The 21,398-nt window shown below is 35.1% G+C and overlaps 1 pseudogene across 1 annotated transcript; it reads left to right on the top strand.

The window, feature by feature from the left end:
- Positions 1-2,145: 2,145 nt before the first annotated feature.
- LOC149535672 (ribonuclease 1 pseudogene) lies at positions 2,146-15,035 on the top strand (annotated as a pseudogene). Its single transcript, XR_016357617.1, has 3 exons — positions 2,146-2,498; positions 14,104-14,269; positions 14,521-15,035. The product of XR_016357617.1 is annotated as a ribonuclease 1 pseudogene (transcript).
- The last annotated feature ends 6,363 nt before the right edge of the window (positions 15,036-21,398 follow it).

The following is a 21,398-nucleotide window of genomic DNA, read 5'->3' as shown; positions in this document are numbered from 1 at the left end:
CTTGGGGTAATTTTTCTATGGAAAGAGGACTAAGACAAGGTGATCCGTTGTCTCCTTATATTTTTATTATGGTGGCAGAGGTGTTGGGGAGATCATTTTCTAAATTGGTTAACACAAGATGTATGAAACGAATAAAACCTACAACAATCGCTAATATTGAGGCGATACAACAATTTATTAATGACACATTTCTATTTGGGGAATCCTCTATTATGGAAACTGAGGCTTGGAAAAGTATACTTAAGAACTATGAAGAAAGCTCAGGGCAGAAAATAAACTACTCTAAAAGTAAGCTTTACTTCTTCAATATTGAGGCTAATATGCAAAGGAGGATAAGGAACATATTGGGTTTTCAATTGGCCAACTTCCTAGATATATACCTTGGACTACTACTAACCACTAAGGAGGTGACTAATGAATTTTGGAACACTATTGTTGAAAGAACGCAAAGGAAGTTGGCAGGATGGAAGGGGAAGATTATGAGTAATGTAGGTAAATTATAGTTACTTTTTGCAGCCCTCCAGGGTATTCCAATTCATTTTTCTTCCCTTTTCAAGATTAATCAGAATATGGCTGAAAAAATAGAGAAAATATAGAGAAACTTTCTATGGTCAGGAATGGAAAATAAGAATAAATTAAACCTGGTTAGTTGGGAGGAGGTTTGCAAACTAAGGGTCTGTTTGGTTGTTGGAATACAACCATAATAGGAATAGGAAATTAGAATATGATTTGTATTCTTTGTTTGGTGCGTGGAATAGGAATAGGGAATAGGAATATGTATTCTCATTTTAGCCCCAAAATGAGCTTTTGTCCATTCCAAAAAATACCTATAATTGGAATTGATATTCTTGCATTCATTTTTTCTTTCTCAAATTTGATTAAATTTTCAAATCCGCTTTGACCTGGGGTGAGCGCGGGAACTTTGTTTTCAATATTTTCAAACATTTCAGTGATTTTCCAATGGCATCGATTGCATCTTCAAAAATATTTTCAAACGGCACTGATTGCAAGTTAACCCTATTCCAATTTAAGCTTGCATAACCAAACAAGGGATAAACAAGACTGGATTGCATTTTTCCATTCCTATTCTTCATTTTCCATTCTCATTCAAAATTTCTATTCTAATTCTCAATTCCTACGCTTGCAACCAAACGGGCCCTAAAGGAAAGGGGGGGATTGGGAGTTAGAAGACTTCGAGACCTGAATAAAGCTTTCCTTGCAAAAGTAGGATGGAGACTAGGAGAAGGAAATTCTAATTGGTACAGTATCGTGAAAGCAAAATATCTCTCGAACTCCTTATTCTCACACAATCTTGTTAATAATGATCTCCCAGGGGGTTCCAAAATATGGATGAATATTATTAGAAGCAAGAGGCTACTAAGAGAGGGGGTAAGATGGATCTTGGGTAATGGGCATAAAATAAGGTTCTGGGAAGATAGTTGGATGGGAGGAAAACTGCTGGTTTATAGAAAATTCAGAGGACTAATGGACAAGATGAAGGAGGTGATAGGATAGTGTGTGGTGGATTATATTGACCAAGGAAGAAGGTGGAAGAAATTGCAAAATAATTCATATTCACAAGAGGATGTTCAACTCCTTAAAGAACTGGAAGAATTGATGGAAGCACAAAGAATCCCAATTCTAATGCAAGAGGATAAAATGGTATGGGACTTAACACCTAGTGGCAACTTTACAATAAAATCGGCTTACAAACATCTATGGAGGAAAGATTTGCATCCCCTAATATGGAGTAAAGTTTGGATAAGTGATCTCCTCCCCAAAATTAATTTTTTTTGGTGGAATGTTTAGCATGGAAAAATTTTAACGTTGGACAATCTGAAAAAAAGGGGTTTTATGGTTCCAAATAGATGTTATCTTTGCAAAAGAGAAGAGGAGAGTATCTCCCATCTATTTCTAAAATGTCCATATACTTTAAAGATATGGGAGTTTTTTTGGGGCAAACTGGGATTATGTTGGGTATTGAAGGATAGTTTAAGTCAATTTGTGGAAAATTGGGATTGTCCATTCTATCACCCTAAGCTAATGCTCCTATGGAAATGTGTTCCTCCTTATATTTGTTGGCATGTTTGGAAAGAAAGAAACAACAGAATCTTTCAGGAGGAGGAAAAACCAGAGGAGGTTGTCATGGGTATCATGAAGAAATTATTAAAGGAAAACATAATAACAACCAAATGCAAGTTACCAAAGGAAGAACCAAGTGGAAAAGGAAAAAAAAAAGCTGAGAGATGGGGTATCCAAGAGGGTTTCAATCTTTTTGATAACTCTAAAGTCTTAAAGAGACAGAAAACAAAAAGGGAACCACCAACTGTTACTCAGCTAAAGCTAAATTTTGATGGTGTTGTAAGAGGGGGTATAGGAGCAGCGGGTAGTGTGCTGAGAGATAGAAATGGAGATGTGCTGCTAGTTTATTCTGGGAATTTTGGAGGAGGAAGTAATAATCAGGTGGAAGCAATGGCTTTGCTATGGGGTTGCAATTGGTAAGGGAAATGCAAATAAAGGAAACAACCATAGAAGGGGATTCCAATTAGTCATAGATTTGGTGAAGGGAGTCTCTAAACCTAGTTGGAACATCCTAAATGTTATTATGGATATAAGACATATTGTAGAAGGGATGGAGAAAGTCCAATTATTGCATATTTATAGAGAAGCAAATAGGGCGGCAGATGTTGTTGCTACCATGGGTTTTCAATTAAGGAATTTGACATGCTAGAGAAACCTTGAAAGTTTGAAGGAGGAAATGAAGGCCTTGATTGGCAAGGAGAAGGAGGGGAGCAAAAAGTATGCATGATTTGGCAAATAATGGTCAGTGCCAATTTTGGCAAGATTATACCTGGGAAGATGAAATATGCTAAATTTGATTGTAAGTTTAAGGGGAAGTTGATAAGACAGTACTATACTAATTGAGATAATAAATAAGGGTGATTTGAGGTGGCAGTTACTTAGCTATAATGGTAACACAAGGAAAAAATTGAATTACTTTCTCTTTGAATGTACGAAAGTTCTCAGTACCAAGGTTGTCAGTGCATTTAGGGATGTGAAAATAATAATGTTAAGTATGTGTGAATCCCATCATAATTTTGATTGTGATTTCAAAACAACCCAAAAACTCGTTAGGGAGATGATTAAAACCCCTGTTGGTGTTAATCATAGAATTGTTGTGTTTGTGGTGACCAACTTTTTCAAGAATCCTAACGAAAAGGAATTTCAACTATAAATTGTTGAGGAAGGAGGGTTAGAAACTAATGAAGAGGAGATGGGTGGAGATTTGAACAGATTGGAACCATCGAAGATTGAAAACTTTAAAGACAAAATGGCAACCTAGTTTCTGTTGAAGGAGGGGGGATTTCTTTCCTATATGCAAGCGATGGAGGGATATGATGAAAAGTGTGCACTTTGATTTGTGAATAGTTGGAATGAACACAAGGTCACAATAAATGGCATTACTTTCCAAGTTAATGAGGAAGTGATTGCAATGGCAATGGGGTTGTCCATGAGGGGGGGGGGGGGGGAATGGCAGAAGGTCACAAAAATTGCAAATGAGGCTAGTATGAGTAATTTTTTTGAGGAGAATGAAGAACCAGTAAGGTATAGGGGAGGATTTAGAAGGGACAAGCTTCCAGCTCCATGGGATGACGTCTTCCTGGTGATTATGAAATACCTTACGCTTGAAGGTAGGTTTGGAGTTTACTACTACTATCACTTTCCTCTGCTTAATCATTTTAGAAAAATGGATTTTGTTTCTATTCCTTTTTTCTCTTACATTCCCTAGAGGATATGGTATATGATGTTAGGAAAAATAGGGGTAAGGGTCTAAATTTTACCATTATACACCAAGGTTTGATCTTTAGGCTCTATTAGTTTCACCTTGCCTTTTGTCCCCCTAGGGTTATAGTGGTTGATAAACATTGCCAAAACTGAAATTCCCCCCTGAGTACCAGCACAGGTACCAAAATCCACTCCCCAAGGCCCTCCCCTAATGGAGATGGTAAGAAAAAGAAAAAACCAAAGTCGGCTATAGAAAATAAAAGGGGGTGTAAAAAAATTAAGGTTGAAAAACCTATTGCAATGGAAATTAAGGAGTCAGAAGAGGAGGGAGGGTGTAAGGGTAGGAGAAGGTCGAGAAGGCTAGCTAAATCCTAGGCTAGGTACAAGCAAAAATCCAAAAGATATAGGGTGGAAGAGGAGGATGAGGAGAGCTCTGAGAGGAAGGAAAGGGAGCTGGAGGAGGAAAATCTCTCTAATTCTAAGAGAGATAATGAGGGAGGAAAAAAGAGAAAAGTGAGAGCTCAGTGGATAATTCCCAAGCATCTATTGGTAATACCCTGGCATTGGGTGGCAATGACTTTACCACCGAAACTCATGTTTTAGCCAGTTTCACCCTTCAGCCCATAACTTTTTGTGAGGAAAGTAACAAGTGGACACTTCCCCCATCACTATTTCCTCCCTGGTGAAGGAAAAATGTAATGTTTTTATTAACCCTCAAGTTTTGCAAGATGGATTTCATTCGACAAAGACTAAAGAGGGACCTAGACAGGCTAATAAGGTAGGGAATGTAAAAATGGAGGAACGTAATGAAATGACTGCACCGTTGGAAAAAAGAGTTAGAACCTTGGAGGAGGGATTTCTTTCTTTCTCTAAATTTGCACTGAAGGTCACACATGCAACGGCTACCACCCTCCAATTGTTGGCACAAGAGAAGGAGGATGCAGGAATGGACAAGGAAGATAATAAGCTCCTCTGCAAGTTCCTTGTTGATGACTGGACTTGAGTCCCTCTTGCTGGGAAAGGAAAAGATTTTAAAAAATAAAATAAAATAATTGATGTTTTTGAGGGACTTAAGGTTCCTAGTTTTTGTTTGATTTCTGTTGCAACATAGTTGTTGGTTTACTGCTGTTACTAAGACTTGGTTTGGGCCGTTTAACCCAACAGTTGTTATTTGGAACTTTATTGTGTGTTTAAGCTCTGTAGGCTTAGGATACTATGTTTAGTTTTTGGTCTTCAACTTCTCTTGGTTAGTTTTTAGACTTCTGTTAGTTTTGCTTCCTTTTACTAGTGCTTTCACACTGTAATTTTCTAAGTGAACAGGTGGCACCTTGTTAATTCTATAGGTGTTTGTTGGTAGAGTGTTGGTTACTAGCTTTTTTGCTAAGGGTTGACCCCCTTGTTTTGGTCGCTTTTAATTTCAAAAACATATATCTTAATTTTTCTTCTTCCTTGTAAATCATTTTAATTTTTAAAATTATGCAAAATTCTATTTCTAATTTTTCAAAATGAATGAACATAAATTGATAGCTTAAAAACTAAAATCTAGACTTAAATGTAAACTTTCTATATATTTTTCTAAAAATTTAAGTGTTTTTATTCTCTCTTTTTCTTTTTGCATGACTTCAAATTGTAATTGATATGAAAATAGGCTTAATAAAATGACCCTAATCAGAAATTCAAGGCTACATCAAAAATTCATAACCATGCCATTTAGAGTTGAAATTACAAATGTGCAAATGAAAGTCATAAATACAAGTCAACATAGTTTTATATGTAATTTTATATTTTACAAAGCACAATTGTCACAATATGTTCATCTTAAACCCAATTTTATCTTTCTAAGTAACAATCCTCTACCACTTGACATTGTCATTGTTGTCACTCTAGTACAAACTCAAGCTTACAAATTTTGTATCCTTAAACCACTCGATAATTTACTTGCACAAATAGATGATGAGACCCTTCATATATCACTTTAATAACTTTAATTGAATCAAACCAATATGGAAGTTTTTAAAATTTATTAATTAAAAAATCAATACTTAGAGACAAAATCCAAATTATAGGCACCTACACAACATTTAGCTTAGTTTCTTCTACCATACAAAATAAAATATAAAAATTAAAAATCAATTATTTATCACAATCTACTCAATATTCTCCTTTCCAACTTCAAACTCAGTTATATATTTTATGAGTTCAAATCCAATCATACACATTTCTAAGCATTTTTTTTTCTAATAATACACATTTCTAAGCAGTTTTTGATTTCTTCACAATTATATGCAGATCACATGATATGCTCGTTAAATTCCAAACATTTTATTGGGAAAGCCGACATGTAGCCGAATCCTTTTTCATACTCAAAACCAGTTTTTTGAGGGGTTTCTAATGTGAAAACAGGATGATTGATATCCACCCATAATTGACAAACATACCCATCATGATTGATATCATGAGAAATTTTATGTTGACGTTTTTTCATGAACATCATGAATTTCTTATGATCAGCACTAGCAGTAACTATGAACTTCATGTGGACGGTTTTTTATGAGCATCATAATTCTTTAATGAATAGCTCCAGCTTTGTCGCTCAATGTGCAGGAAACCATCAAAAAGATTACTATTTTAGTCTGTGAACCAGAGGAGTTTTAACCATTTTTCCTATAGTAATTATTATTATGAACATGTTGTTTCCCTCGCCATGCCATTTTTAACAAGCATATAAAAAAGCATCAGAGCAGAGAATATCCAATCAAACTACCGCATTTGATGGCGATGCCTACCGCGATTCTGGCCAAATTCTGCCTATAAAAGTCGTGTAAATCCAGCTTATTGGGCATAGTTGTTCTGCAAGATGACGCTCATTACTAAAACAATGAGAGTTTGTGTTGTCTTGTTCTTCTTGTGCACTGGTATTTGTTTTACTGCAAGTAATGTTATAACAGACTCTCTCACAGTAGTTAAATCTGCAATCCAGCCGTCTTTCTTTCATTTCACTAAAGGATTATGGACCCCTGCATAAATATTTGGTGCAATGGGGAGACTCATGTTTCTCTTTGACGTAGGAGCATCCAAAGGTATAAGGGAAATCCTGTGTCACCCACAAAAATGGACTTAGACTTAGTTTCTGTTTCATGTCTTTACATTTTTGGATACCCATTTGGGTCAAATAAAGGTTCCAACTCTCACAGTTCCACTATCAGTGTGTTTAAAAATCCAAAAAAAATAGGAGCATGCAATTTGGCCATCATTTTGGTGACCTAGAAGATGTGAATTGGCCAGATGAATGTAATTGTGAATTAGAGCATTCTAGAAAAAGAATTAGGTCAAAAGGCCCCATGGTTTGAAAGTTATTGCAGTTTTTCGGGTTCTGGAGACCTCCTAAGAATGCTTCAAAGTCAGGTTAGGGGCATTAAATGACCTTGAAAAGGGCCAAAAAATGGGGGACAAGTGAAGCTAGTCCATAGGGCTATAGAGCACTTCGAGAGCTTTTCGAAAATGTAAACGATTCATCGATCGGAGCTACGGTTCAAAAGTTATGCCTCCCAGAAGTTCAGTTACCGTTTCTAGATTCTTCTAGATTTGCACCGACTTCTAATGCAGCTTCCGGAACTTTCTATTTGGTTGGTGGATGCCTACTAGCACTTTCTAGAATGTACTCCTAGTCCTTAACCCTTCGGGGTCTATTTAAGGAGATTTATGGCATTGTAAAAGACAGTTCGGAGTGGAGTTTGAGAGGAGGTACTGAGAGGAGAAATTATCTCCAGATTTAGGCTATTGTAAGCCCTTAGGGCACGTTTTGAAGTTTATTTTCTCTGTACTGTTTGTACTAGCTTATTTTCTTAGTTAATATAATTTCCCTTTTCTATTGTGTCCATTCTGTTCTTGGGTTGTGTCCCCATCAAGTGGTATCAGAGCCGGTTTTCCTGAGTGTGTAGACAGAGCGCCGACTGTGAGGCAGTTTGCACCATGACTGTGTGGTTGTGGGTTCGAGTTAGAAGATGCCTCCATGAAGAGAGCATGGTGGAAGGGCCAGAGCTATTAATCCTGAGGAGGTTAGAGCCCTCCAAAGGCAGGTGCAGGCATTGCAAGAGGAGCTCCATAGAGGAGCAAACGTTGCCGATGGTGACAACAGTGAGGATGACAATGAAGAAGAAGTAATGGGACCAGAAGAAGAATTTGATGGAGAAGTTCTGAATCATGTAGAGGAAAGGCTTTTTAGGGCCATTACTAAGTTTGGGAAAAGACCCACAATTGAAGTGGGTGTATTTTCAGGAAATCTGAAATCAGATGAGTTGATCGATTGGATCAATGAACTGGAAGAATACTTTGAGTATGAGGATATCAGGGACCCAAATAGGGTTAAGTTTGCAAAGGCCAAACTAAAAGGCCATGCCAAAATCTGGTGGCAAGAGGTTCAATTGGAAAGAAACAGAAGAGGAAAGGAGAAGATCACAAGATGGGATCGCATGGTGGACAAATTGAAGAAGCAGTTCATTCCTGTAGACTACGAGCTGGATTTGTTTAAGAAGATGCATGCATTAAAGCAAGTAGGAAGATCAATCCAAGAATATACAAAGGAGTTTTATCGACTCTTGATTAGAGTGGGACATGCAGAAGCAAATAAGGAGAAGGTTGCTCGTTATATCAGTGGGTTGCAACCTAGCATCAAGGAGGAATTAAGTCTGGTAAGAATGACCAGCATTGAAGAGGCATACCAGTTTGCCCTACGAGTTGAAGAGAAGCTAAATAAGAGGTTTGAAGGAAGACAAAGAGGGCGCGGTCAAGGAGGAAGGGGAAGCGGTAGATCATTTGGAGGCCACAATGAAACTCAAAAGAAAAATGAAGATGAGGGTACTAGCAGGAACCAGAGGAATGAGGGTTTCAACCGCACCCATGATCAAGACTTTGAAAATCAGAGAGGAAGAGGTAGGGGACATGGACAAGGAAGAGGAGGCTTTCGTGGTACCTATTTCCATTGCAATGAAGAAGGTCATCGTGCCTTTGAATGCCCTCAACGACAAGGAAGGACAGATAGGAGAACTGAGGGCCAAGCTAGGGTTGCTCATGTGGATGAGGATGCACAATCATCACATTCAGAGGATGTAGAAAGAGGAGAGACCTTGGTAAATGAAAGAGTCCTACTAAGTGGTGAGAATGAACCAGGACAACAGAGGAGTTTGTTCTGTACTAGATGCAAGTGTGAGGATAAATGTTGTGATGTGATCATTGATGGTGGTAGCACTGATAACCTGGTATCAGAAGAGATGGTCTCTAAGCTGAAGCTCAAGAGGGAGAAAAATCCCCAGCCTTATCAGATTTCTTGGGTAAAAGATGATCATAAGGTCCTGGTAAGTGAACAATGTTTAGTAAAATTCAAAATTGGGAGTTACCATGATGAAGTTCTCTGTGATGTTATTTTGATGGATGTTTGCCATCTATTGTTGGGAAGATCATGGCAGTTTGATAGACATGCAATACATGATGGACATGCAAACACATACTCTCTGACAAAGGATGGAGTTCGCCACAAATTGAAGCCCATGAAAAAGGAAGGTGAAAAGGTATGTAGTAGTGCTAGGATTTGTCTTGTTGATGGAAGAAAGTTTTTAGATGGCATGAAACATCAGCATATATGCTATGCTTTGATTCCTAGAAAAGATAAAGAAGGTAGTAGTGAAAAACCATTTGAAGTTTCAGATTTACTAGGGGAATTTGGAGATATTATCTCTAATAATGTTCCAGATGGATTGCCACTAGTAAGGAAAATCAGTCATCAGATAGATCTGATTCCAGGAGCTAGTTTGCCTAACAAGGCTACTCACAAGATGACTCCTACTGAAACAGAGGAGCTAAATAGATAGGTTCAGGAGCTATTAAGGAAGGGTTTGATTCGAGAGAGCTTGAGTCCATGTGCAGTACCTACAGTACTCGCACCAAAGAAGGATGGAGAGTGGAGGACGTGTACAGATTCCTGAGCTATAAATAGGATAACCATCAAGTATTGGTTTCCTTTGCCAAGGATGGATGATCTTATGGACTGCTTGAGTGGAGCTCAGTACTTCACAAAGATAGATCTAAAGAGTGACTATCATTAGATACAGATTCGAGAAGGAGATGAGTGGAAAAAAGCCTTCAAGACCAAGGAGGGTCTTTATGAGTGGTTAGTCATGCCCTTTGGATTGCCGAATGCCCCAAGCACCTTCATGCGGCTCATGAATGAGGTACTTAAGAAGTTCTTTGGAAAATTTGTTATTGTCTATTTGGATGATATTTTAATTTTCAACAAGACTTTGGAAGAACATTTACTGCATATTTGTAGTGTCCTTGAAAGGCTAAGGGAAGAGAAATTGTTAATTAATCTAAAGAAGTGTGTCTTTGCAAAAAGGGAGTTAGTCTATTTGGGGTTTGTTATATCACCTGAAGGTCTCAAAATGGATCCAGAGAAGGTAAAAGCCATCTTGGAATGGCCTACTCCGAGGTCTGCTACTGAGGTAAGATCATTTCATGGTTTGGTTAGTTTTTACAGGAAGTTTATTAAGAATTTCAGTGGCATATGTGCACCCCTAACTGATACAATAAGAGGGGATAGAAAAGAGTTCAAATGGACTGCAGCAGCTGCGAGAAGTTTTGAATTGCTGAAGAAGGTGACAAAACAGCTTGTGTTGGCACTTCCAGATTTTAAAAAAGTGTTCCAGGTGGATTGTGATGCTAGTGGCAGCACTATTGGGGCTGTATTAAGCCAAGAAGGTAAGCCTATTGCATATTTTAGTGAGAAATTGAATGATGCAAAGAAGAAGTATTCTATTTATGATCAAGAGTTCTATGCAATAGTTCAGGCCTTAAAGAAATGGAGCCACTATTTATTGCCAAAGGAATTTGTTTTGTATACTAATCATCAGGCATTACAGTACCTAAATAGCCAAGGTAAATTGAATCAGAGGCATATGAAGTGGGTAGAATTCTTGCAGAGTTATGCATTTGTGTTGAAACATAGAAGTGGAAAATCTAACAGGGTTGCAGATGCACTAAGTAGGAGATAGTCACTACTTACAGTAATGCAGGTTGAAGTAGTTGGGTTTGATGAACTCAAGAATTTGTACCCCAAGGATCCTAATTTTGGTGAAGCATGGAAAGCTTGTAAAGAGCCTGTTGCTGTAGATAGAACCAAGTGGTTAGATTATTTGATTCAGGATAGCATGTTGTTCAAACGTAGTCAATTGTGCATTCCAAGTAGTTCCATGAGGGAAAATTTGATTAAGGAGAAACACAGTGGAGGGATGGCAGGACATTTTGGTCGAGATAAGACCATTGCCATTCTTAGAGAACATTATTTTTGGCCTCAAATTTCACAAGATGTGAAGAAGTTCGTACAAAGTTGCCAGGTTTGTCAAGTTGCCAAGGGGTTTAGTCACAATACTGGTCTATATCAGTCGTTGCCTGTTCCATCAAGGCCATGGGAGGACATAAGTATGGATTTTGTTCTTGGATTGCCAAGGACACAAAGGGTTAATGACTCAGTATTCGTGGTGGTTGATAGGTTCTCTAAAATGGCACATTTCATTCCATGCCACAAAACTCATGATGTTGTCCATATTGCAGACTTGTTTTTCAAAGAGTTGGTAAGACTACACGATCTTCCAAGGAGTATAGTTTCTGACAGAGATACTAAATTTGTGGGGTATTTCTGGAGGACATTGTGGAAGAAGTTGAGAACAGACCTAAAATTCAGTTTCACGCATCACCCGCAGACTGATGGTCAAACAGAAGTGGTAAATAGAAGTTTGGGCAACTTGCTAAGATGTTTAGTTGGGGATAAGCCCAAGGGATGGGATTTGATTCTACCACAAGAAGAGTTTGCTTAAAATAACTCTATAAACAGGAGTACTAGAAAATCACCATTCCAAATTATATATGGGAATAGCCCAAGGACTGCACCAGAATTGAGGAAGATAGAGCAAGGGGAGAGGACAAGTGCTGAAGCGAAAGAATTTGTTGAACATATCAAGCATCTACACGAGGAGGTTCAAGCACACATTACCAAGATGAATCAAGAGTATAAAGCTAGGGCTGATCAAAAGGAGAAGACATAAGGAATTCCAAGTAGGGGATCTAGTCATGGGGCACTTACGAAAAGAAAGATTTCCAGCTGGTACTTACAACAAGCTGAAAATGAAGAAATTTGGCTCTTGCAAAATTTTGAAGAAACATGACTCAGAAAATGCATATGAAGTGGAGCTTCCAACTGGTATTCACATTTCTCCCATTTTCAACATTACAGATTTAACAAAGTATCATGATGATGGTGCAGATGATGAGCTGGTGTTAGAGCCATGTCCAATTCCTGCTTCTAAGAAGGAGGAGATAGAAGAAATTCTAGATCATCGTGTGGGTAGGAGTACTAGAAATAGGCAGTATGAAGAATATTTGGTCAAATGGAAAGGACGACCGATCGAGGACTCAACTTGGATTTCAGCAGCTAAGGTTTCCCATTTGGGATTTCCTCTACCATCCATAAAGTGACAGGGTCACTTTTCAATCTACCCTAGGTGTCTGATGCAGGAGCATCCAAAGGTATAAGGGCAATCCTGTGTCACCCACAAAAATGTACTTAGACTTAGTTTCTGTTTCATGTCTTTACATTTTTGGATACCCATTTGGGTCAAATAAAGGTTCCAACTCTCACAGTTCCACTATCAGTGCGTTTAAAAATCTTGAAAAAATAGGAGCATGCAATTTGGCCATCATTTTGGTGACCTAGAAGATGTGAATTGGCCAGATGAATGTAATTGTGAATTAGAGCATTCCAAAAAAAGAATCAGGTCAAAAGGCCCCACGGTTTGAAAGTTATTGTAGTTTTTCGGGTTTTGGAGACCTCCTAAGAATGCTTCGAAGTCAGGTTAGGGGAATTAAATGACCTCGAAAAGGGCCAAAAAATGGGAGACGAGCAAAGCTAGTCCATAGGGCTATAGAACGCTTTGAAAGATTTCCAAAAATGTAAACGGTTCGTCGATCGGAGCTACGGTTCAAAAGTTATGCCTCCTGAAAGTTCAGTTACCGTTTCTGGATTCTTCTAAATTTGCACCGACTTCTAACGTAGCTTTTAGAACCTTCTATTTGGTCGGTGGATATGTACTAGCACTTTCTAGAATGTACTCCTAGTCCTTAACCCTCCAGGGTCTATTTAAGGAGATTTCTGGCATTGTAAAAGACAGTTCGGAGTGGAGTTTGAGAGGAGGTACTGAGAGGAGAAATTATCTCCAGATTTAGGCTATTGTAAGCCCTTAGGGCATGTTTTGAAGTTTATTTTCTCTGTACTATTTGTACTAGCTTATTTTCTTAGTTAATATAATTTCCCTTTTCTGTTGTGTCCATTCTGTTCTTGGGTTGTGTCCCCATCACTCTTTTAGACAGCCTATGTTTTACCTCAATCAATTGGCTCTTTTTGCTGTGGAATGTGATTTGAAAAGTAAATTGGACAAAATAAATATAGTTGTTTGACATGAACTGTATGATTGTGTGAGATTTTTGTAGATGACATAATCAAGTTTTATAGTCTTTTTTTTTTTTCTTTGTGGTCTTAATTTTGCAAAAAATTAGATGATTTCATCAAGTTTGAGTTTGAGGGAAGGGCTGACATGGATGATTTTCAAAACTTTCAATGAATGTCTAGTGTTTGTCCTCTGTGAGCATCATTCAGAAGCAATGAGTGCTAAGCATTTTGTTAGTTTCTTGTGCTTGTAAACTAAAGTAATTTATAAAGTCTATGTAAAGTAAACAGAATTATTGGTAAAAATCATTTCTGACATTGTTTGTTCCTTTTTATCAAATATCATGGTACATTTTTAATTTTCTGTTTTAAAAATGGTGTCTTGAAAATAAATCTAGTAATTAAAATGAATTGTTTCTAAATTTTACCATATGAGATTTTTTTTTGATGTTTCTGATCAAATTCCATAATCCCTCTCTTACTTTGTCTTTTTAATGATGAAATATCCTGTTTGATTTAGGATTTACACAGCCTTATCCAAAAACAATGTATACCAATATCATAGACCTAGATTATTTGCATAAATTATATCAAATTATAGTGCATTTCTTCTGTTTAAAATAATCCAGATTTGAATGTGAAATTTTTCTTCAATGTTTCAGATCAAAATCTATGATCCATCTCTTACTTCATATTTCTTGAGGATAAAACATCTAAACTATCTCAAATTTGATGAGAAATTCATACAATAAAATCTAAATATCATAGTTCTGCAAGAAACAATTACTCTCAAGTATACATTTCATGAAAATTTTATAATTTTGTTGTGTACAGTGGCCAGGATCTTACTGTGATACATCAAATGGGTGCTGCTATCCTTCCACAGGGAAGCCTGCATCAGATTTTTCAATCCATGGTCTATGGCCAAATTATAATGATGGCAGTTACCCTTCTAACTGTGATCCCAACAGCCCCTCTGATCCTTCACAGGTATTAATTGCATCATGTTCTTATAGTACATAGTTTCTAGTATAAATTGTGTGCATTTATGGAAGTCTAATTTATTTTATTATTTATTGAGATTAATTATGATTATGTGTTAAGCTAGAGTAGATCTGAAGTCAAGATCTCCAAGATAAGAGGTTCACAATTTTCGATTGTGTTGTAGACTCTTGCCTTACTCTTCAGAGAGATTTGTTTTATAATAGATAATACTAAAAATTGGACATTGTGCATTGCAGATAAGTGATTTGAAAAATCAGATGAGCACGAAATGGGGATCACTGGCATGTCCAAGCAGCAACGGTGTGAAATTTTGGGAGCATGAATGGGAGAAACATGGGACATGCTCAAAGAGTGTATTGAACCAACATGATTATTTTGCAGCTGCACTAAGTCTGAAAGATAGTGTTGATGTTCTTGGTGCCTTGGAAAATGCAGGGATCCATCCAGATGGGGGACAGTACAGTGTGGGCAGCATAATGGATGCATTGAAACAGGGCACTGGCTTTACAGCAGGGGTTGAATGCAATTCAGATGATTCTGGAAACAAGCAATTGTATCAAATATATTTGTGTGTCGATTCCTCTGGATCTAAGTTGATAGATTGCCCTTCTCTCCCTTAGGGCAAGTGCTCTTCTTCTGATTCCCAAGTTGAATTTCCTTCCTTCTAGAGACGTATTTTATTATGTGCAATTCATTCTATATAATTAATGTCATTAAAATGATTGAATGAATGAAATATTTTAATAACGTCCACGAGGCCCAAGAACCAACATCTGAAATCTTAGTTCTTTTGTAGCTATTTCCTTAGATCTATTCTTCCACAATGAATGATTTTTCATTTTAAGTATTGAATTGATTGTGTGTAAGTTTAAAGGATTTAGTTGTTGAGTACCTTAATTTCCCTCTATTAAGATGTCATTTATTTCAGGACAATTTCAAATCACATCTAATTTTTTAGAACAGCTTACATCATGGAAACTGATGTTCATCAGTATGCTTTTTATTAGACAGTCTGTAATAATTACTTTAAAAAAATAGATCTTAGTTGTACCAAGTCATATTTTATTAGGGGACAGACTAATCTCCGCACAAAATGCACTAAAATAGAACAAAGTCCAACTTTATTAGTGCCCCATTTGACATCACACAATTTATTGATTGTTAAATCTGATATGTTCCAACATTATCAAATTTGTTAATATTTAATAATATTGATAATATTGAACATGAAATCGACAAATACTATATCAACAACAATAATTAAAATGCTTTCAGTTATTCGTCTCCAAAACTAATTAGTAAACTCTAAATTAATTTAAAATATAAGATAACAGTCAACAATATATATTTTTTGTGAATGTAAAGATAGATTAATTTTAACTTTATTTAATCTCTCGTTACTCAAACAAATCGCCTCTAAAAGATTTAAGCTCTTCTTGTGGGGAGGTCTTCAAATTATTTTCTTTATTTTTCTAAAATATGAGTATCAGTATCCAGATAATTTAGGAAACTATTTACAACTAATAATTCCAATCTATAATCAACCGTTGCAGCAAAAGTATTTCCTCCACATCATGAACTGATTGTTTCATATAAATTTTTGGTGAGTTTACAATTTAAGAATAATAATAAATAAGTTTAGATTGTTTAGATTTGATTTTTAATATTGTGTTTTGCTCTTTGTTTAGATTTTTTTCCCCTTCTGTTCTGAGGATATTTTAAGATTTTGTCTCCTCCTTTTCTTCTTATATTTTGGTTTGGTCTTTCCAGATTTTAAGTTGTTCAAATGTCATTTTTGCAATGTTGCTTTTTCTTTAAAAGAGTCCAACAAAAAGAATGTTTAGGAGAGAGTGTATAGAGTGTGAACTTGATTAATTACAGCCGGCTGATAGTGAAGGCCATCAACGCCAAATTAATGTAGGTCATGGTGTCATTTCTGACTCATTATGCCAACTCATTTCACCCAAACATGAAACACATTATATGCCTTGGATTGAATTATGCATACTAGGGTTTTATTGTATACAATGTATTTATAATTAATAAATATTATAATTTATTTATTTTAATAGAATATATTTATATCAATATAGTTTTTTTTTGGTTTATATAGATATATTTATATCAATATAGATCCTCCCCCTTCGGCTGCCACTGCTTTGGCAGCGTGAGATTGCTATATGTGTTTTTTTTTTTTAATGAATAGTTGCTATTTTCGGCTGATGTCATGTGTTTAGATCTGGCTTAGGCCGCTTGAACTCTCTTGCGGGGTGATCTTGTATCCTCCAACCCTCTTTTTGTGAATTGTATTCGTAGTATATTTTTTAATAGAATAGGACTATTCATCAAAAAATATAGATAAATTCAAACCTAGAAAAAATATAGATAAAATCAGAAAAAAAAAATATATAGATAAGAAGCATTTATTTCAATTGGTTATTTGAGTAATAAATTAAAGAAGCATTTAAGTTCATTTGAATAATCATTTTCACCGCATTTTAAGTCATTTTACTTATTACATTTTTAGTCTTTTTTTTTACTAGTTCACTTATTAATGTTCATATTTTATATATATTTAATTTACATTATTTATTTATTTATTTTCCAAATATTAATAATTTATAAATATTTGTTTTGTATTCATATAAACGTAACTATTATTACTTTCCTTTTAAAAATCAATAAATTCATTAGTTATAAAAAAATTGCTTTTATTTATTTATAATTTTTTTAATTTAAAAAAAAATTATGTATCTTATAAATACAACTATTAATTATTCTAATTTTTTAATCCATAATGGAAGTTTTAAAGTCTTGAGCATTACTTATTTATTTATTTAGTTATTATTATAATCATATTCAATATTAAAATTAATTAGATATAAAATTAAATTACTATTCAAATTATAATTTAGATTTTTTTACTATTTACAAAATTAAAAACAAGAGCTCTTGGAGAGCTTAAGTCCCTACCTTTTGGGAGGTTGGGGGTAGATCCATGTCTAATTTCTGAGAAACATGTTACAATTTCTAAGATGGACATCATACCTGCAAAATTCAATTAGAGAGTTTTGTTGTAGCAGTTGTCATATTCCTTGAGATTGTAATTGTTTCAAAGAAGATTTTGTACATTAATATTAATAAAAATTGATATATAATTTGCATTGCTAATATTGTGATATTGCTATTAGGATTTAACTATGTAGTTTTTTAGTCAAACTCATTGACTCGTGTTTCATGAGTAGTGATTAAACATGAATCCATCTCTCATGAGAATAAATGGAACACTTAGTACTCACTCATTTGGATCTAGGTGATGCTCACAGAGGTGAGCAACTGAGACTTCCCGGGAGGTCACCCATCTCAGTACTACTCCAACTTGATTGTGCTTAACTACAAAGTTTCCTCCATGGTTGACCCCAATCTACTTGCAACCTCATTTGCAAACCTTCACAAAGTGGTGTGCCTTATGAACAATTCATTAGGAAGCCCCTTAAGTGTATCAATTGATAAGTAGAAGATAATTTCCATAGCAAGTCAAATTGTGATATTGCTATCAGGGTTTAATTGTGTAGTTTTTGAGCCAAACTCATTGACTCCTATTTCATGAGTAGTGATCCAACATGAATCCATCTCTCATGAGAATAATGGAACACTCAGCACTCATTGGATCTAGGTGATGCTCAAAGAGGTGAAGCATTGAGACTTCTTGGGAGGTCAACCATCCTAGTACTACTCCATCTTGAGTGTCCTTAACTATGGAGTTTCCTCCATGGTTAAACCCACTCTACTTCCAATCTCATTTGTAAAACCTTCACCAAAGGGTGTGCCTTATGAACCATTAATTACAAAGCCCCTTAAGCTCATCAATTGATAAGTACAAGATAATTTCCCTAGCAAGTCAAATTGTGATATTGCTATCAGGATTTAATTTTATAGTTTTTGAGTCGATGAGGAGGAACATCGAGGTGTGAATATCGAAATGTTCACATGCAAGATAAAGATCATGTGCCAAAACATACATTTGAAGATGATGGCACAAATGCATTGATTCATGACACATTTGGCACTGACATAGGTGATGATGATCATGATGATGGCATTGATGTTCATAATATGCCTTTACTTAAGAAGGCAAATGGGACCCTTTATGAATGGTCCCAAAAAACTCTTCTTTCTAATGTATTATTGTTGGTGAACTTGAACGTTATGAATGATTTGTCCAACATAGCAATGGCACATATGTTAAGGCATGTCATATTTTTCATTATAGTTAATAAAGAGTGAATCATGTATTCTTAATATTGTTTATATGAATAAATTATATTTTTTTGTAGATTGATAGGTGAGTTTTTGTTGCCACCATCAAATATTCTATGTCGCTCATACCGAGAATATCTACCATTATGAAAGATATTGGAATGGAGTATCAAGTAATAGATGCTTTTTACCTATGATTATATTATATATTATAAAAGAACATGCATTTGTAAAATAATTCCTTGGATGTCACATGAGTAGCTCACTAGTACATTTGCACTTTTTTTTTAAACCAAAATTTTTAACCAAAGCTATGATTCCATCTTTTTTTTGTTTTAATCCCCACGTTGGTCAAGATTGAGTTAGTTTTTCCCAAGTTGGTCAAAATTTCAACTAACTCGGATCATAACAAAAAAAGAAAAAAGTATATTATATTACTGCGCATTGTATTAGTAAAAGTATGAGTGGCAGCAACAAAATTGGGGCTTCATTCACACATCCGAGGAGCTCACGATATTTTGCATGGTTTGAAAGTATGCAAGTTTATGAATGATGAGCAGGGTATTTTGTATGGTTTGAAAGTGTGTAGGTTTCCAAATGATGAGCAGTAAAAGTATATTTTGGGGCTTCATTCATTTGAAAATATGGTTTGTGAATGACGAACAGTAAAAGTATGGTTTGTATTGTTTATGGCATACGCTAAGTCCTAGGCCTAGAGTTGGAGGAATTCTATTGTTTTAGGTTCTTCTTCTCTTTCGAGGCTTGATGCATACATTTGTGCTTTTAGATCTTCAGCTTTGGATTTTTTCAATTGATTTGTGTTTTAGTGTCATGTAGGTTGGATTGGGAAAGAGCAAAGGAAATAATGAGGGATCACCATGATGACACCTCCTCTTAATCTAACCATGGCAAGATGATCTCATTTCTCTCTCATCTTGGTATTTCTGAACTTCACCTATTGTTTTCAATAATTTTTCCTAGTTTTATCACTACTGTGAGGAATTGTGTGATAATGTAACTAGCTGTTGCTAATAGTTTTATTTTAGGTTTTATTCCCAAGGCATAGCCTATTCTAAAGGTTGTAAAAATATTTAAACTGTTGATGGTTTTGTTTACTTTTCTTCTAAAAATCATGGTGAATTTGTATACTTATTCTTGTTTTAACTTGTCAAAGGGCTCTCCATTTATTAGACCTAGATTTTTTCTATTATGGAGAAGACTAGCTTGAACAATGTATATGTAACAATCTTGACCCTAAATGCAGAGGACTTTGCTAACAATTTGTCTCGTGCCATGGTATTTTCCTATTTTATCTTTAGTAGCTCAATATGTTGTTAAATTTTTGTCTTTATTGTGAGATCAATCATATGATTGGAAAATGATAGACTCGAGGCAACAATAAGATCTTGGGTGATGTTTAAATGATCTTGCATTAACTCAAGATGAGGTATCAATAATGCTTGAATTTCATTAATCTCATTCCTTATTCGAATTTTCTCTTGTAAGAGATTATGTTGACATCTATCACTCAGGAGTAATGTAATGATGAAGTACAAATATCAACCTTCAGTGTCTTTGCACTTTTTTTAGATCTTCACTCACTTTCTACATTTTGTCTTTAATTTTATTGGTAAGAAATGGAATATCACAACTTATTGAGCAATATTAAAACATTTTGCACAATTGTTTCTGACTAGGTAACTTGGGTAGAAAAATCCACTTGCTATATAGCAATCTTTCTTCCAATCATTTGCAACCCTTTATGTTCAAATTTCTTCTTATCTCTTTACATTAGCTTAGAATTGGTATCCATGTCATGTTCATTGATCTTTTCAACAGTTGCACCAATTTCTCCAAGATTGGAGTCTTCTCATTCAATGTACTATTTGGCACAATTTCTATCAGTATATCTTCCACATCATCAAAAATTCTTTCTTAGATTTTCTAGCACACAATTCACTTCATACAACAATGGCATCTGTATCCAAAGTGTTTGGATTGCAATTGGGTACAATTATCACTTCATTGTGAAAGAATTGATTTGTGAAAGTTGGATAAATTTTCTAAAAGAAAGAGGCAACAAGACTTGTACAAGTAACTAAGAATGGAGAAGTGGTAGATGGAATGGAGGAACAACTGGTTGGAGAGTGCATAATCAACCACGCTGGCCCACCACTATGAGGCCTGCAAGTGAAGCAGTGGGAACCTAGGTTGGAAGCAATGACATTGCAAAGATTATTTTCCTTACCAATTCTCACTATCTCTACATGCCATAAAAGCATGCCTCTTAGAAGTCATTTATGTGAAATTTCTTGGTCAAGGGTATGTGCAGGATCATGGTGTGCCAAAAAGTGGCGATGTGAAAAGAAAAGAGTTTGAAGATGCCTAAAAGTGCTTCAAAATCCACTTTGACTTTTTTTCACCTATCTAGGAACCAAACCTGGAAGGTAAGGCCGAGCCTTATTTGATATCCGATTTGACATCGAATATCAGATATGATATCGGATATTCGATTTAAATCGAATATCCGACATGCAACCGGATAGAGTAATAATATTATCCCGCTATTATTATTATTATTTAATATTATTATAATTATTATAATTATTTAATATTTTTATAATAATAATAATTATTTAATATTATTATAATAATAATAATTATTATAATATAATAGTATGATATATTATTAAATAATAATATTATTATTACTATTATTTAATATGATATATTATTTAATATTAATATTTACTACATGATATTATTATTATTTAATATAATAGTATTTAATATGATATTATTATTATTTAATAATACTATTATAATAAATAATAATAATATCATATTAAATATT

Source organism: Cupressus sempervirens, chromosome 10 (assembly GCF_028749045.1).
Source record: "Cupressus sempervirens isolate cs-2001-9-10 chromosome 10, ASM2874904v1, whole genome shotgun sequence".
NCBI classification, from domain to species: domain Eukaryota; kingdom Viridiplantae; phylum Streptophyta; class Pinopsida; order Cupressales; family Cupressaceae; genus Cupressus; species Cupressus sempervirens.
Note: the sequence above shows the minus strand (reverse complement) of the source record. Positions and strands in the feature narration are given on the sequence as shown.